We start from the raw sequence: 19,829 nt of genomic DNA on the forward strand, positions 1-19,829 counted from the left end.
GGATATATGTTTTCATTTCTCTTAATATAAATACTTAGCAATACATTTACTGAGTTTACTCTGTGTCAGGAACTAGATTAGTTACTTTCCCATAAACCATCTCATCTAACCCTGTCTGGCTGCTCAGGGCGAGGCCTGGCACCAGGACCCCACCTGGTGACGCTCAGCTGGGTCTCTTCCAACCACGCTTCCTCTTCTCCAACAACACACAAGCCCTAGACTCCGTGGGCTGCCCTACCCCTGCTCCAGCAAAAAGAGCCACTTTGACATTGGCTTAGCCCAGGGCAGGAGTGGAAACTGAGGAGCACAGGGCACTGCCTGGGAGGACAGAGGTGTGCAGGCGACGTGCCCAGCGCAATTAGAGGCGGATTAAGACGGAAACAGTGTGGGGGCCAGGCGTGATGTGTTTTTGCCGTCTTGTCTGGGATTAATAGTAATGTATCTGCTGGCGTGATGGACACATCTGCTTTCGTTTATTCTGAGCCCTGTCAAGCTCACAGGCCCAGATTAAAGCAAAATCACGCTGAGTGAACATTGCTAATTTAGCTCCTTTTTTCCCTCTCTTCTTCTTCCCCATCTTCAAATTTTAATGTGAATGTGGCAAGAAGCCATTCCCTTCCAACATGATGATTTGGGAAAGGAGCCTCTAATTCCTACATCCTGAAGAAGAGGGGAGATGAGGAAGCCTGAGCCAGGAGATGAGGCCTAGGTGGTCAGGGTAAGCTGGGAAGGGAAGATGGGGAGCAAAGAGAGATAAAGGATGTGGGAGGGGTAGAGGAAATGTGAATTTCCAGGGTACTTCCTGGGATGCATACACCTGGAACATTTCCCCATTAAATAACAAACAGCCATCTGCTCCAATAACAAAGCAGAAAACTACCTGCGTAAATAGTTCATGGTCTTCTACCTCCCAGGGGATCAGGCATCCCTCCCCCCCACCCCCTGCCCCCACCTGGTGCCCCTGTCCTGGAGGCTAGCTGCCAGCTTCCTCAGCCTCCTGACTGCTGGACCACTTCCGGGCAAGAGCACATCAAGGGCAGCAGGGCTCCTCTCAAGGCAGAGCAGCACGGAGGTATGTCCCTTCGGGTGCACCGCCTCGTGCCTGACGCCGGGTTCTCAGCAAGTTCGTTTGCTGTATTTTGTGCCCAGGACATTCCTTTAGCTCAGCGTCTGGTTACCTCAGTCATTGCTTGCTGGCTGCTCAAGTTCCGCTTCTCGATTCTGAGTCAAAGGGCTCCCTTCGCAGCCTCTGGAATCCCATCTTAGAGACTGTTCTTCCCTGGTTTCAGTCAGAGCCTATTTATCAAAGTCATGTCTTCAGGCACTTTTTGTTGGTCTAGATAAGATCTTGAGATTTCCCCTCTCTCTACTGTAGTTGGGTTTTTCTCGATAATACTCTCCTTTCTGCTGTCCTTGGGCACTTAACAGTTTGCCTCCTTTATTCTGCCAGTTTCTCTCCGATTTCTTATATTTTTCTCAACCTCCTTTTCCTTTTAAGATGTTCATGACAGCACCATCTTTGCTAACCAAGAAAAAAACATTGCAGAAAACACGTTTCCTTCCTTCCTTCCTTCCTTCCTTCCTTCCTTCCTTCCTTCCTTCCTTCCTTTCAACATTGTAGCCATAATTAAGGTCATAATTCATAATTAAGGTCTAGGAGTAAATGTTAGGATGCCAGATGAAAGGATTAAGGTATGAACGATCTTGAAAAGAGAAATAGAAGCAAGCTGAAAATCAACATGGTGACTTGGGACAAAGGGAGGAGGTGGAAGGGATTAGGCCAAGGTCAGGAGCACCAGGAGAGAGAGCAGAGCCCAGCCCAAAGCAGAAAGTTGATGGGGGAGGGGTGCCAGGAAGGCAGGCCTGGAGTCCTAAAGATAGTGGCCAAGGGATTAAATCTCTTTTACCCTCCCCAGGGCTTGGCTGTTCTGCCTTCTCCCCACGCCAATATAGCAGAAGAGGGGCCATGTAGTGGGACACACCCTTGTACTCCTCCTCCACTCCATCTCCAGAAAAATAAAAGGCACTTGGAAAGGGCTAAATCAAATTCACCTTCAGAACCAGCAGAATCTGGCTAATATGATTTCAAGCTCCCGCTCCCCCTGCCCCCAGAGCTCTCCACCTTCTTGCTGATGTCTCAGATTCTTTTAACAAGGGAAAAAGTCTTTCACGCCACAATTAGGGATAAAAGACATAAAATGCAAACGGCTGGCTGAGCTCCAGTCGGAGAATAATCAATCAGTCCTTGGAATATAAATTACTAATATCAGATTCTTTCCTGGTATGATACAGGGAAGGGGGTTAAAAGAGCAGATTATATTGACACCTGAAATGGGGGTTGCCAAGGAGATGGAAGCCAAGGAGGGAGCAATCCCTTCCAGGTACACAACACCTTAAGGTTTGAAGTGTGTGTGTGTGTGTGTGTGTGTGTGTGTGTGGTGAACACTTTGCATCACTTACTAGTTACAACTCTGGGAGACAGACATTTGCATTCTTATCATCACACATAAAAGGAAACTGAGGCTCAGACATGTCAAGTAGCCATTCCTAGGGCCACTGCCTATCAAGCTGTAGATGTTTAATTTGTACAGAACTTCAACCATGGGGTTACATCCTGATAAACACAACACCATTTGAAAATACAAATTGCAAATGCATTTAAAACACCTAACTTGGTGAACCTGATGGCTCAGCCAAGCCCACCTTAAATGTGCTCAGACCCCTCACATCAGCCTACAGCTGGGCAAAATCACTGAACAGGAAGCCTGTTCTATAAGGAAGTGTCGAATCGCTCATGTATTCAGTTGGCTGCTGTACTGAAACTGACAAATGGCAGGGATGTATGGGTGCAGAATGGTCCTCAGGTCAGCGGGTGGGTCACTGACCCCGTGGCTTACTGGCACTGCCCAGATCATACAGAAGATAGTGTCACATATCCTGAGCCTGGGGAAAAGATCGCAATTTAAAATTTGAAGCGTGGCTTCTACCAAATTCATATTGATTTTGCACCAACCATCCTTGAGTTGGAGACTTTCTGTACTTGGACCTAAGGTTCTGACTGCAAGCCCAGTGATTTTTAAAATACACCAAAAGCTGAAGAAAGAAACTGGCAACCAAAGAAATCCCCTGCAAACTTTTACAACGTTGCCTTGGCTGAGACTTGTTTACTTTCAAACGGAGGACACATGCATGTGTGGATGTAGTAATTTTAGTATGGAGCTGCATACGCAAGCAGCCTGCTTTGCATGATTTATGAAGACTTAAAAAAAAAAGAGGTTGAGTGTTGACTTTGTGAAACAGGAGTTTCATTTTCTGGGCATTTGCTATTTGAAGTATCCCCCTGCCCTCTGTTTTTGTTAATTTATCCTTTCCTCACAAAACCCCATTAACTTTTCCTTCCCAATCTACCAAGGTAGTCCAGGGCTTAAACGATTTCAAGTTCGGTATGTATATTTATGCTTATTTTTCTTTATTTTTTTTAAATTGAAGTCTAACACTTACAAAGCAATATATACAAAACATGTAACTATAGTTCCATAATTTATCCTAAAATGAACCCCTGTGAAGCCATCACCTAGACTGAGAGATGAAACATCTCTAGCACTCCAAAAGCCCCTTCCCACCTCCTCCTCCTCCTCCTTGTCATTACCCTTTCTCTCCTTTCCTAAGGTTACTCTTATCCTGGCTTCTAATATTATTGATTAGTACTGCCCATTTTTGGACTTTGTATCAATGGGCTCATACTGTATATTATTCTGTGTTTGACTTACTATTTTTTAATTTATTTAGTTTTGAGACAGAGAGAGCACACGAGAGTGGGGTGTTGGCAGAGAGAACGGGAGACAGAGGATCCGAAGCGGGCTCTGCACTGACAGCAGTGAGCCCGATGCGGGGCTCAAACTCACAAACTGTGAGATCATGACCTGAGGCGAATTTGGGTGCCTAACCGACTCCAGGCGCCTCTGTGTTTGACTTATTTGATCAATATTATATATGTGAGACTCATCCGTGTTATTACAAGCAGCTGTCATCTGTTTGTTTTCAGTGCTGTATAGTGTACCATTGTACAAATACACAAATTCATTTATCTAGTAGTCTACTGTTAGTGGCATTTGCACTGCTTCCAGTTTGGGGGTATTATGATTAAGGTCACTATCAACATTCTTGTGCATGTACTTTGATGCACATGTGTATATTTCTGCTGGGTCTATACCTGAGACTGAAGCTGCTATGTTGTAGAGTTTAAGTTTAGGAGATAATACAAAGCTGTTTTCTAAGTAATTCTACTGACATACAGTCCCATCAACAATGTTCCAGTTGCTCGACATCCTTGGCAACACTTGCTGTTGACAATCTTTGTAATTTTAATTATTCTGGTGGGTATTTCATTGAGGTCTTAGTCTTTATTTTTCCTTGATCACTAATGAGGTTGATCATTTTCATATGTCAACTGGCCGTTTTTTATTAAGCACCTCTCTCACCCATTTTTCTATCAGATTGTCTTTTTGTATTAACTTGTAAGAGTTTTTACAAATATATATATATATATATATATATATATCCTATATATATATATATCCTATATATATATATATCCTATATATCCTATATATATATCCTATATATCCTATATATCCTATATATATATATATCCTATATATATATATATCCTATATATCCTATATATATATATATATATATCCTATATATATATATATGTCCTATATATCCTATATATATATATATCCTATATATATATATCCTATATATATATATATCCTATATATCCTATATATATATATCCTATATATCCTATATATATATATCCTATATATATATATACACATATAGATATACATATCTATATATCTATATATCTATATATCTATATACACATATGTATATATAGATATATATATCTATATATCTATAGATATATAGATATATATATAGGATTGAGTCATTTGTCAGTTTAGGTGGATTACGAATAACGTCTCTGGCTTTGCGCCTGACTTTTTCCTCTTAATGGATCTTTGGAATAGAAGTTCCTAACTTTCATGTAGTCCAGTTTATCTGTTTTTTTCCTTCATGGTTAGTGTTTTTGTTTCCTTCTTAAGAATTCTTTTTTTTCTCCCGGGTTCATAGAGATTGTCATATGGAAGCTGTGTGGTGCTGCCTTTCACTTTTAAATATACAAACCACCTGAAATTGATTTTTGTATATGCTCTGGTGTAAAGATCAAGGTTTGTTGTGTTCCATATGTATCTGCAAGTGCTCCAACACCATTTGTAGAAAAGATGGCCCTATCTCCACTATCCTCCAATGTCAGATCCAATATCCATTTGGATGGCATTTTCTGGATTCTCTTCTGCTTCATTGGTCTATTCGACTATCTTTGAGCTAATATCACACTGCCTTAATTATTGTAGCTTAATGATATGTCCTTCTACCTTTTTGTTCTTGGTTAAGAATGTCAGTTTCTTGACCTTTTGCACTTCCAAATGAATTTTGAATAAGATTTTCAATTTCAAAAGGAAAAAAAGGAAGAAAGGAAAATTCATTGACATTTTGATTGGGATTGAATTGAATATATAGCTAAACTGGGGATAATTAGTATCTTTGCAATATTTAGTTTTTAGTCCTTAGAAATTACATATAGATAGATAGATAGATAGATAGATAGATAGATATAGATAGAGTCCCATATATATGGGGCATATATATAATTGCATATATATATATATATATATATATATATAATTACACATACATAATTGCATACATATAATTGCATATATTAATTTTAAAAAGATCTAAATTCATTGGGACATTAATATATATATATTAATAGATATATCTATATATATGTTAATGTCCCAATGAATTTAGATCTTTTTTTTTTAATAATATTCTACAGGGAATTTTTCTGTTTGTTTGCTTTTGTTTTTGTCTTGGTGTACATGCAGAAGTCTTTCATATCTTTCATTAGATTTATTCCTAAGTATTTTATATTTGCTGATGTTATTATGAATGCATTATAATTATCTAAAGAATAATTCATATTCTAACTCTTTGTTGATATTATGCAAACCTACTTGATTTTTGTATTTTGACCTTGTATCCAGCAGCCTTGCTGAATCATTTTAAAATTCTGATTACATATCTGTATATTCTTTTGGATTTTCTTTAGACAAAATAATATATGCAAATGTTGACAATTTTAGTTATCTCATTATAATCGTTAACCTTTTTTTATTGCACTGGCTAGAATTTGTAGAACAACTTTGAACAGAAGGTATATCGCTGTCTTCTTTCTCTCTTCAAAGGGAAAGCTTCAGTATTCCCCATTAAGAATGATGTTTGCAGACCCATCAACATGGAGAACAAAACTGATGGCTGCCGGGGGGGGGGGGGGGGGGGGGGGGGGACGGGCAAATGGGTGAAGGGGAGAGGAAGGTACATGCTTCTAGTTATGGAATGAGTAAGTCACAAAAGATACAGCATAGGGAATATAGTCAATTACATAGTAATAACATTGTGGAAAAAATGATGTTTTCTGTTTTTTCCAGTTACCTTTCTTATAAAATAATTCTATTTTAATTTTGCTCAGGACTTTTATCATCAACAGATAATAGATTCTACTAATTGTTCTTCCCACTTCTACTGAGAGGATCATATTAAATTTCTTCTTTATTCTATTAATATCATTGATTAAATTGTTTTCAATTATTCAGCCAACCTTGCATTTTTGTAAGAAACCTTTCTCACATTTAATGGTCTCCAAAACATATTCCTGAATTTTGCTTGAAGATATTACGCTGAGAATGATATTATGTTAGGATTTTTGTTTCTAGGTTTGTGAGTGAGATTGATTTAGACTTTTCTTGTAATGTCCTTGTCGGCTTTTAGTGTCAATGTTTGCTAACCTCTTAAACGAATTGGAAAGTATTCCTTCTTTTTAAAAAAAAATTTTTTTTAACATTTATTTATTATTGAGAGACAGAGAGACACAGAGCATAAGCAGGAGAGGGGCCAAGAGATGGAGAGACACAGAATCCAAAGCAGGCTCCAGGCTCTGAGCTGTCAGCACAGAGCTCGACACAGGGTTCGAACCCACAAACCGCAAGATCATGACCTAAGCTGAAGTTGGACACTCAACTGACTGAGTCACCCAGGCACCCTGAGAGTATTCCCTCTTTTTAAAATCTCTGGAAACGGCGCCTCGGTGGCTCAGTCGATTAAGCGTCTGACTCTTGATTTTGGCTCGGCTTGTGACCTGATTTCATGAATTCAAGCCCTGCGTCGGGCTCTGTGCTGACTGTGTGGAGCCTGCTTGGGAGTCTCTCTTTCCCCTTTCTTGGAGGAGACCCTACCCTGCTTGCTCTCTCTCAAAAATAAACTTTAACAAAATAAAAAAAAATAAAATCTCCGGAAAATTTTTTGTAAAATTGCTGCTATTGCTTTCTTAAATTTAGCAGATTTTACCACAGAAGCCATCTAGACCTGAAGCATGTGTATGTTTTTTTGTGTGTGTGAACATTTTTAATAATAGATTTGATTTCTCCATCAAAGGTAGAACTATTTCTATTTTCTCTTTCTCCTGTGTTCGTTTTAGCAAGTTGTGTTTTTTGGAAACATGTCCATTACACCTACAGTTTCAAATGTATTGGTTTAAGGTTGTTTATAATAGCTTCCTGTCCTATTGGTTCTTTAGGAACTGTAGTAGTATCACTGCTTCATTCCAAATATCAAACACTTGTTCTTGTACTTGGTCAGAAGAGGTGGATTTTCTCAGACCCTGGGGCTCAGCGGAGGTAGAAATGCTGGAGTAGATGTCTTCCATCTGTGTTATGGTTCCCGGCACCTGACTCTACCCTCCTACCATCACCTTTAGACGCCAGCTCCAGGCTAAGAAAAGCAGAGGGAGTCTCCCTCAGTACTCAGCCACATCACCAGTCCCTCATTTCTGCAACTGTCGCTAGGTTGATTTTTAGGCTGAAATCTTACACTTTAACTCTTTATGTGAGCATAATATATCTACACCAAAGAGTATGTACCATACAACTCAATGAATTCTCAGAAACACACGTGTATAATCAGCGCGCATATTAAAAAACAAAACGTGGGTAGTCCCCTCCGCAGTCCTCAGGCCTCCTTTTAGTTATACCTACAAGGGAAACCACCGTGCAGACTTCAAAGAGCATAGGCTGATTTTGCTTCATAGAAAAATGTCTGTCTTTTTTCATTCAAAATTATGTCCTTGAGAATCATTCCTGTCGCACGCAGAATTCTCATTCTTGTGGCTCTATAATATTGCATTATGTTCATGTGCCATCATTTATTTACCTATTTTACTATTGATGGGCACTTGGGATACTTTCCAGATTGGTAGGATCGCAAACAGTTCTACTGTGAACACTCCTGTGCATATCTTCTGGCGAACATATGCGTGAATTTCTCTTGGGTTTATACTTAGGGGTGGAATTGCTAAGTCATATGGTTTGCATGTGTTCCACAGCAGTGTAAATAACATACTGCCAAACAGTTTTGCAAAGTGGTGCTATGAATTTATTCTTTACTAGCAATGTATGAGAGTTACATTTGTTCTATACGTATCCATGCCAACACGTGATGCTTTCCTTTTTTTTTATTGTACCATTTGGCTGTGTGTGTCATGGCATTACATTGTGATTTTCAGTGGAACTTTCCAGATGTCTAGTGAAGTTGGGCATCTTTTCATATGTTTAGTGGCTACTTGGATATCCTCTTTTGTGTTTATTCAAAATCTTTTGCTCATTTTTTTTATTGGGCTAATATTTATTTTTTATCATCATAAAAATAATGTATGTTCATGAGAAAAGATTCAGAAAACACAGAAAAGCTAAAAAACAAAATAAAATAAAAAATCACCTGTGATTCCATTAATATTTAAGTAACTAAATATTTATAATTCTACCACATTATAGCATGTAATATGGTGGTTGGAGCTGTAAAGTTGTTATAAGATAGTATAATAGTTATGTGCGTATTGTTCCAAACAATCACAGTGGCACCATTTTGTTGAGGGGCCTCCAAAACATACATACTGGCAATAAAGGAAGTCTTTTTAAAATTTTCAACCTTCAAGGGAGTTGAAGATATTGGTCCCTTGATCTCATGCCTGATCAGAGTTGCCTGACGAGCTGGTCACAGACTCAAGCCCATTCCTGGCTTCTTCTCTGTGATCTGAAGAAGGCACCGTTGGGGATCACTTGTGCCCATTTTGTCCCCTCTCTGGGTTCACAGCATTCCCACTCTCCCTTTATCCCGAGCCAGACACCGAGTCAACTCCTACTTCTTTCTTTCACAAAACCAAATCTTTGCCAAATCCAAACCTCTCCTTCCCCACTGCCAGTTCCCCAGTTTGAGCCTTATCTGTCTTCTGAATTATTTCCATCCCTCTTGACTGACCTTGTTGCTTTATCCTCATCCTACCCCCCACCCCCTGCCTCAGTCCGGACGTTCTTTATATTGTAGGCAGCTATGCTAAACCACAAGTCCGTGTCACCCTGCTGCGTATAAGGGGGGTTCCCTGTGCACCGCCCCCCCCCCCAAGCCAACTCCTTCACATCATTCATGTGGGTGCCCTTGATCTGGTCCCACTTTCCTCTTGCCTCACCTCCTGCCACTGATACATGATAGACTTCTGTGCTTTGAGCCTTTGTTCAAAGTCTCTCTGCTTGAAATGCCTTCACCTGGCTTCTCCGCCTTGGCAAAATCCTGTGCACATTTTCAAGGCCTGGGTCAGGTGCCATCCCGAGCTCCTAGACAGGATTAATCTGCTCTCTCCCAGATGGCTGTACAAACCACTCGGCTCACTGAGTTACTGTAGTCCCTTTGCCACCCTTGCCATACAATGCATTCTTCAAATCTTTTTTTTTTTTTCAATGTTTATCTATTATTTTTGAGAGAGGAAGTGATAGAGAGTGAGCAGGGGAGGGGCAGAGGGAAAGGGAGAGGAAGAATCCCCAGCAGGCAGAGTCCGACATGAGGCTCAAACCCACAAACTGCAAGATCATGACCTGAGCCAAAATCAAGAGTCAGCCGCTTAACCGACCGAGCCACCCAGGTGCCCCGCATTCCTCAAATCTTTATCTCTTGCATCCTGGGCACTTGGTACAAGATCTGGCATATAATAGGTGCTTAATAAACACGGAAATAACGCTTTAGGGAATTAATAAAGGGTAGAAAGAAAAGGGACTGACTTGCCATGAACCAGACACTTACCTATGCTATGTCTTTTAAACTTCCCAATGGTCCTATGATTTAGATGGTGCCATTCCCATTTTTTATCAACAAGGAGATTAGGGCAAAGAGGAATTTAATAATTTGTGCAAGGTTTCACAGCCCATAAATGGCAGAGCCAGGTTTTAACTCTAGGTCTGGAAACAAACCTGGTGGTTTTGCCTTAAACAGATTGTTGTGACAGTGATAATGGTAATGATAATGTCATGACTGTACTATTAAACGGTCATAGCCCTTTACATGAGTGTGTCACAGTCGATTCACCAAGCACTCTCCTGTTCCTTATTGTTACTTGAGTCTCGTCACAAACACATGGAGTTGGCAGAGTTATGCTCCAGTTCTGATGAAGAAAATGAGGTTTGTGGATTAAAGCGCCTTGCCGAAGGTTGCCGTCTTAGCGAGCAGCTGAGTTGTCACTTAAACCCAGGTCTGCGAGCTCTACGTCCAGAGGGGGACAGCTAGGGGGACAGAATCCCAAAGGAAGAAGTGCTTTGAAATAACAAGCCGGCCACTAACTCTGGCAAACCTCCTTTCCGTTCCCCGTGCAAGTCTGCTTGGGGCCACAGCAGCTTCTAGGAGGTGGAAGGAAATCACGGGCTGCAGCTTTCCACCATTTCTGGAAGATGGGGAATTCTCTGCATGAGAGCTATTGTTTGCTTTGGCAAGCAAAAAAAAATTTTTTTTTTTTTTAAATAAAAGAACCAGAGACCAGTATATATAAACACTTTGCAAAGCTCCGTGGAGCCCGGACCAGTACGGCAAACAAAAAGCTGTCTTGGGCTGCTGCTCTGAGTGAGCCACCCCCCAGGTAACCCCCGGTAGGCACTGCCCACCAGGCCTGCCTAGGGAATCTCCGATCTCCGCGAAGAAAAGGATAAAACAACACAAATTCTCTAGGAGCCTCATTATTCAAACAGTTCCAGAAGCACTGAGAGGACAGCGGTGACTTTGGGAGAAGCACAATCTTATCTCCAGGGTGAATAGGACCATTTGTTGTTTATGTCCAGGAAAGCAGGGCAGCACAGAAAGCACCGGAGAACTCAGACGAGAAGGACGCCAAAAGCCAGCAGCTGATCTAAAAATCCTCTGCAGAAACAATGGCTTCTCCCTGGATGAGATGCAACCCCTTCTGAAAACAAAAGCTCGCGCGGAGGAAATTGGTCTTTTGTGGGTCTGGCGAGAAGCAACCCAGATAAAGCCAGCCTGGCCTGACCCTCTCCCTTCAAGCAGAGGAGACACAGGACTTGTCAGGAAGTGGGAGCAGTCTGGCTTCCTAAACTTCTATCTGATCTTCCAGTGCCCAGGATGCTCCACGGAGACCCCCGCTCCGAGGCCCCAGGATGTCCTGGAGACCCACTGCTCTGTCCCATCGCTGTGTCCCTCTGCAACCTGTGGTCTGTCCCTGTCTTGTTCCGGCCAAAACCCAAAGCCACTGCTGGACACAGAGTCCTCTGAAGTTTTTCTGATGATTTTTGAGCTCAGGCTAAAAATAAAAACTGGCCTGGGACTTGAAGCGAGCCCAAGCCATGCCCTTACTTGACCTGGTTTGGCCTTCTCGGCCTGCCAGTCAGAGCCCCCAGATTTCAAAAGAGCACAGCAGGACGCAAAGCAGGCTGCCAGCCAGGAACTGCCTCTCCTGCTCGATCACCAGGGTCCCCTCGCTTGCTTGGTTCCCTGGGAGCTGAGCCCAGGGAGAAATTCAAGCTGACTTTGCAGGGCTATTTTTTATGATAGTTCACAAATTTGCATTCGGGTGGGACCCAAGAGGGGTAATTTGGTCACAAGACGGTCCTAGGGAACTTGTCTTGGGAATATGTTTGCATGGTCAAGGGAGTTGTTTGGATTTAAATTGCAGGTTTCATGCGAGTGGACCAGTGACAGAGATGGGGCGGGGGGGGGGGTGGGGGGGGTGGGCAGAAGCTACCAGAGCCCTTCCCGGCCATCCCTCCGCAGTTGTTGCTACTAATGAACACAACATTGGCAGAGACCACACCCAGGAGCAGAAGAGGATTAATTCTACCCACAGTCTAGGGGAGGGGAAAAAAAGATCAGGCTATTTCCAAGGCTTGGTATTGAAGGGCTCAGGCACTTGGAGCATAAGATGGTCTGTGATGATCTAGGGCAGCTTTGGAGAAGGGAGAGGATCATTTCCCACAGGACCTGCTGAAGGTGTGCTGGTGATGGGGAGGAGCCCACGGCAGGGGCTGGCACTGGGCATGTCTGGCTGGCATCTGCACTGACAGTGGGCAGCCACCGGACTTAATCTCTCAGGGTTGGTTAACAATAACCAATGCACGCCTTATTCTTTGGAGCTAACCAAGTGCTTCCGCGTGTCTTTTTATTTTTTTAAGTTTATTTATTTATTTAGAGAGAGACAGAGACAGTGCGAGCAGGGGAAAGGCAGAGAGAGAGAGAGAGAGAGAGAGAGAGAGAGAGAGGATCCCAAACAGGCTCTGTGTTGCCAGCACAGAGCCCCACGTGCGGCTCAAACTCACGAAACTGTGAGATCATGACCTGAGCTGAACCAAGAGTTAAGACGCTTAACTGACGGAGCCACCCAGGTGCCCCTCACATGTTTTATCTTACAATAAGTTCTTCCAATAAGAATGTGTGATCAGTAATATTAATAAAAGTTATAATCAGTAATATTAATCAGTAATATTAATAAAAGAAGTATTTTCTCAATAAAAGTAATTTTAAATTTTTATTAATACTGTTATTAATAAAATACTCTCTTATTGAGTACCTGCTGTGTGCCAGGCACATTGCTCAGTGCTTTACCACAACAAGGATTTGTAGCCTAGAGGTCTATAGACCCCCACACTGGGGTCTCCATGAAGTGTTGGAATCCCAGAAACATTTTATGCTTATGCATGACTGAGCTTTCTTCCGGAGCAAAAGGCTATGACTTTCATCCAGTTCTTAAAGGCATTTAGGAATTATAAAATGTTCAGAACCACTACTTTTAGAAGTAAAATTTCAGATTCTATATTGGTTTAATACCAGGGTCATCCCCCATGCTGGCAGTTTGATACATCACTCCTCTTCTCACATTGCACTTTGCAAATGCTTTCACTGGAACAATCATAAAATTCTATTGTATTTTCAAGGGCTCTTTTTGAATCCCCCCGCCCACATTCTTCACTGGACTGTAAACCCTTTGAGGGCAGGTATTGTGTCTCATTCACAATTTTAATCTCTGGCCCCTTAGTTCGAGGCTTACTAGATGCTCAATAAAATTGTTTTTGCGTAAATGACTGAACAAATATAAAGTGTCCTTATAGTAAAAAAATTGATCCTGTTTAAGTATGTGAGTGTGTGTGTGTGTGTGTGTGTGTGTGTGTGTGTGTGGAGAGAGAGAGAGGCAGCAGGTGAGCCCTCTCTCAGATGTGCTGGTGGAGGGAGTGTGTATGGAAAGACTCGGAGCTGGTGTGTAGGAAAGCAGAGATAGCCTGAGTGTTGGGCACAGAGCCAATGGGAGCCATGTTCTCCCATCCCGGTGACGCTTAGATTTGGCTGTGGACCGGAACATCTCCCGAGTGCCTCTCCCTGCCAGCACCCGGTGCCTTCACTTTCCCTGGCATCTATTAATGATAAAAGTCCCCGTGGTTTATAATTACCAGTTTGACAAGTTCAGGAGTTCTCTGTTAATTATTATAATTAGCTTTCACTCAGCGAGGCTTCAGGAGTTTAACGACAATATTAACAACAGGAGGACGACGATCAGGAATTGACTACAAAGAATTGAGGGGAAAGACTTCCTTCTGCTGTCAGGGAAACTTATTAATGAAGGCCGAACCTGCACAGCAGCTCCCCTCTGTCTGCCTCAAGTCGGCAACTGGGTCTAAACCTGCCTTGGGGAAACGCGAACAACGGTTGCGGCCAGTGCTTGTAAACCCCGACTTTAGAATCCACTGGAGAAGAAAGAAGCAGCCACTAAACTGACAGCTGTGGGCGGCACCTTGACCAGGAATCAAGCAGAGGCAGCAGCCAGGGAGGAGAGTGTGAACTCAAGCCGCCAGCCACGGGCCCAGCCCTGGCTCGTGGGGAGCGCAGACACTCACAAGGAATCAGAGGCAGAGAGAGGCAGAGAGAGGCAGAGAGAGGCAGAGAGAGGCAGAGAGAGGCAGAGAGAGACAGGGGAGGGCGGGCGGTCGCTGGGAGCCGCCAGCCTGTCCTGAAATCGTGAAGCAGATGGTCATTGCTCCTGCCCGTCTCTCAACGCTGTCCATTCCCACAGTTGTTCCCTGAGTTACGGCTCTCAGCTGGCCTTGACGGGGCTCCTGGCCTCCTCTCCATTTTCCAACAGCCTTCCAGACCTGCCAGGTTACCCTTCCTGAAGGACGGGCTCTCATGACTGCATCCTTGTCTCTAAAGCCTTCCACGGCTCCCAGTGGCTCACCAAGTACAGTCCAGAGTCCTGATTTTGGCACCCAGGTCTACTCAGTGTGGACCCAGCTGGTCTTTCCAGCACTGTTTTCTACTAGCCGTGTTTCTGGTTCCCGGCTCAGACGATAAATACCCACCGAGTGCTCGCTCAGTATCAGACAGCGTTTCACATGTTGCAGCTTCAGCAGCAAGACAGACAAGTCCCTGCCCTCATGCGGTTTTCATTCTGGCAGGGAACTCAGGAAACAAACTCATAAAATGATAAATACCGTCCAAGGAGATGAGGCCTCTTCCATCACCAACATAGCCAAGGACAGGCGAAGGGCATAGGGTATGAAGGGGAAGGGCTTTCCAGGAGGCGACCTTGAGATAAGAACTGTGTGATGAGGAGCTGGTCTCCTGAAGGGCATTCTCACCAGAGGAACAGCGGTGCAGAGCGCCTAGGCAGGGACAGCCTGACACAAGTGAGCACACAAGGAACATCACAGGATGGGGACATGTGCACAGGGCAAAGGGGCTGTTGGGAAAGAGGTTGGCAGATACAGATCACCAGCCCCTGGTGAGCCCGGGGTATTTGTCCTTTATTCCAGACGTGGTCGGAAGCCCTCTGGAGCGTTTAAGCAGGATTCTTCTCCTTTGGGTATAATGGTCTCCTGCTGAGCTGAGCATCCCAGCCTCCCTTGTCTCCTGCCAGGCACAGCTTTTCCAACAGGAACTGAGGCTCTTGATCTTGTGAGAATAATGTCCCTTCAAGCTTATTTTTCTTTGACAGACCCTCAGCTCTCGTTTGCACTATCAGGTGTGAGTGGATGATCTTGGCTGGGCTCACCTGGCTCACTGGGACTCCAGATTTCAGATTGAACTTCAAGGCTGCTCCACATGTCTTCATTCTGGAGCCACCTGAAGGGCAGGTGCTTCCCAGGGCACACTCTTCTCCCAGCAGGTCACAGAACACACGAGGCAAGCCAAGTCCGGAGAAGGCAAGTGAGACTTGGGCTCAATAATTCAACCCACCACACTTCCATTACATTTGCATCTTTGCAGACCTCTTGAAACCACTGTCTCAAGCGCCTCTTTCGGTGTGAATTCTAGGTACCTGTGGGGAGTACTCTGGGTCTCAGAAAAGGCATTAAATGTCCCTTAAAACTTTCCTTGGGTAGCCACAGATGGACAGAGCAGTATCTGCTTGGCGGCAAAGCAGAAAGGAAGGACACTGACATTTATTCAGCACCTACTACGGGCCAGGCATAATAACTGCGCTTTGGGGATAGTTACATCAACTTTGGTTTGAGCAGATGCTTTTCAGGGTGCCTGGGTGGCTCAGTCAGTTGAGCATCCAACTCTGGCTTAGGTCATGATCTCGTGGTCCATGAGTTCGAGCCCTGCATCGGGCTCTGTGCTGACAGCTCAAAGCCTGGAGCCTGCTTCGGATTCTGTGTCTCCCTCTTTCTCTGCCCCTCCCCTGTGCTCACGCTCTCTCTCTCTCTCTCTCAACAATAAATAAACATGAAAAAAATTTTAAACAGATGCTTTTCTAATCCCCTCCCTATCACCCTCCAATGAACATCAAGGAATAAAAGAGGAAGGAACCCATGGAGGCAAAGGGAAGCCATCAGGCAGGATGGTGGAATGAAGAATGAGAGACGTCAACAATCCTTTGGAAAATAGGAAACAGGCTGGAGTGCCAACGATGTAGCAGACTGAAGAGTCCAAACCTGAGCATCTGTGGAGGGTTTGCCCCCACAGAGTAGGGGCAGACATGAAAGTCTTCAGGAGTCAGGAGTACCAGGGTGTTCAGCAGCATGGATCAGGAGAGGAGCTGCAAGCAGGAAGACTGGGTGGAAGTCTGTTAAGGAGCATCTGGGCCCCCAGATCTTCTTCTCTATCCTGTGCAGCTTAACAACTGTGTATCCCTCAGCCTGGCAGGAAGGTTTGCTTCCTGGAGACGTTCAGAGAGGGAAGATCTGTATGGAGTGACATGAGGCCCAGGGAAGGATGAAGGGAAGAAGATGCACTGGGCAAAAAGATACCAAGTGAAAGTTCATGCTACATTCTAAACTCCCCCAGCTGCTACCCCTCTCCGCTGCTTTAGCATAGCAGCCAGCCATGTGTCTTCCAGGCAGGAGGTGGGAGGGAGGGTGTTCTCTGGAGAAGACAACCTCCAAAGAAAAGACCATGGATGCTGACATTTGGGAATCCCCAAATACATGGCTGGGCCCTGTCCTATAGACCACTGTATCCCAACAGCTGATGAGTCCTTCCACATCAGAAACCTGACTGGGTTTTTGTGCCTCATTCTAAAGCATCACCAAGGATCACCAGGCATTTGGAGAAATCATGTGAAGACAGTGATTCCCAAGCAATCATGGGAGAAAATTCTGAGGAAAGGAAAGCAACATAGGGAGCAGAAGAGAAAAAAAAAATCCCTGTAAAAATCTGCGGAGCGCTAAGAGAAGATATGCATGCAAGAAACGAGAACAGGAGGCTATTTTCTTTTGAAAGGAACAATGAGATAATAAGAAAGAGCTCTTGAGGGTTAAAGCTATCCAGACCAAAACTAACTACCTAACCAACTCAATCAATCAATCCATCAATCCATCAAAGGTTTGTGAAAAAGCAGGAGTGTCTCTCTCAGAAAGTGAAAGCAGAAGACAAAGAAAGTGAAATAGCATGCAAGACAAAGAACAAGCACATTTGAAGTGACTGTTTTACTGAGTCATTAGAATAACTGTATAAGGTAGGTCTCATTTCCCCTATCTTACCCAAGACAAACTGGGACTCTGGGGCGCTTCAGTAACCTCCCCACGCGTAGTGAAATGGCAGAGCTAGGATCGAACCCATGTCTTATGCCTCTGATGCCACGTGGCTTTTGCTCAGCTGTGCCCTGGGGAAAACAGACCCGGCACGGCTCAGCCAGATGTGCGGTGCAGGGGAGAGGCAGGGGGGAGCTGGGAATGCAGCTGTCCTGGGGGGCATTGTGCTTTCACCTTTATGGGCACATGATAACCACAAGGTATATGCTTTCCATCTCCAATAGCTTTTTGTGACGCTAAGTAAAAGAGATGTCACAAATACTTGTGAGATGTACAAGGCCTCAGAATCAGGTTCTTTTCTCTCCTAAGCTGCAAATGGCCTGAAACCCCGGGTGTTCTTTGTCCTGGGATCTTATTTGATAAAGTTGTAAGCATTTGAAGTGCAAAGTTGTCCGTTTATCAGCCTTAGTGGGGTGTTTTCATAAAGTGGCAGTGGGACGGAGGAGACAGACATCAGACCATTCACCCAGGCAGATTAGGTCATGATACGCTTCAAGTCAGGGGACCTCGTGTTGCCAGAGGGAACATATCCAATAACAATCAGGACTGGTGGGGCTGCTGGCTAAAAAGGGCCTCAGCTCAGCTGCTGGGCATGGACAGAGGAAGGAGACTTGTTTCCCGAGAGAGAAGCAAGGAGAGAGATGGGGAAGCAGTGGCTTCAGGCCTATCCAACGAGCCCTGGAGGAGTAGACATGAGGTGCCATAGCCTTGTGGAGTTTCAGCAGGCCTGTGAGCTGGCCATAACTCCCAACTGTCTTATTTACCTTCCGGGCTACTGTGGGTGGGGATCAAAGTGCAACACCCTTGTGAAAATGCATCACAAGGCATTTCATATTGCAAAGGATTGTTCCGTGAAGGCTGATGTGGCCACTAATCAATGCTTCCGGGCTTCTCCTCCACGGAGGCGCCCACTGGATACCTCTCCCTCACACGGACTCCCTGGGTCTGGTCCACAGAGATGCTCAGAAGCAGCCCCCATGGCCACAGGACTGGCCTTCTCTGTTCTGCCCCCTGCCCCTGCCTCTTAGTGCCTTGTGCCTTTGGTAACAGGCAGCAACCTGCCCAGCTACAACCAAAGAGAAAAAAAAAGAAAAAAAATAGAGAGAGATTAAAGAAAAATCCAAAAAACAAAAACCGTATCTTGCACCTTTGGCTCAGAAATGGCAGAGCCCGGGAGGTCTTAAGACACAGTAATTAACTTTCTCTGAAAGCCAGCGCACCTGGGAATACACCGTGAGACACAATAGGCTGAACAAATATTAGACAAATATCGCTTTTCTGCACTGCCCACTTTGCTGGAGATGAATGGATTGACTTCTCAAATACTACAAGAGTGAACCAGTCAGCCTGGATTCAAAATCAACATGGCTTTGCCTTTCTTTCCTTTCTACCCCTCCCTCCTTTTTTAATTTCTAGAGCAAATGTATACAAACTATTTATCTAAAATAGAGGCACTCAGAAAAGCAAGCTGTGCAAATAATTAATGATCTGTAGGCATCGTGTGCCCAATGTGGGAGGCCCCCATCCCCGTTATTCTGGGATAGGGCACCCGCATTGGCCGTAACGCGCACTGGTGATGCCAGAACACCTGGGGAAGGGCTCTCGGCGCGGCCATAGCTCAAAGGTGATGCTATGTGGAGCCCTTTGACCCCTCCAGGCAGGGACAGGGTGGTGGGGTGGGGTAAGGAGCTATAGACTGGAGACCCCGGAGAGCACGGAGGCAGGTACCCTCTCAAGGATGCGCTAGGTGTCTGTCAGCAGGTTCAAGTTCAACGGGAGAAAATGTTTTCTAGTGGACAAATAAAGGCTGTAGAAAGACTTCCTGCTTATCGACAGTCGAAGGCATGAGGCCCAGAGAGGTGAAGGGGCTTTTTTGGCGTCACACAGCAAGGGAGTCGTGAGGCTGGGATAGCAGGCGTGCCCTGAGCCAGAGCCTGCCTGGCTGAGCCCGGATCTCCTGTGCCTTCTGGGCTCAGCTGTCTCTGAGTGCCCAGCACAGGCTGGTCATGCCCTGAACATGACCTGGGTCATGAGCTACCCGTTCTCTAACTTGGAGCATCCCTGTGGCGCAGACCCCCTGACCGACCCTCCACCCCCTGCCTGACATCACCCTCTGCCTGCACATCTTCCCGCGTGTGGAGGTGCCAGCTACTAACACAGTCGCTCGGCGCCCCAGTCCTGGTCTTACCCAGAATTGGCCTCTCTTCCCTCCCCACTGCCTAAAGCAGAGAGGTCCCAGCTTGCCTTTCTGATGAGTCTGTTTGCATTAGAGCAAAAGGGGCAGAAGCAGGATTTTTCTCATGGCTCCAGGCCCCATACGATGGTGGACACTAGGATGTGACA

The sequence above is a fragment of the Panthera tigris genome, chromosome D1 (genome assembly GCF_018350195.1).
Source record: "Panthera tigris isolate Pti1 chromosome D1, P.tigris_Pti1_mat1.1, whole genome shotgun sequence".
In the NCBI taxonomy this organism is placed as follows: domain Eukaryota; kingdom Metazoa; phylum Chordata; class Mammalia; order Carnivora; family Felidae; genus Panthera; species Panthera tigris.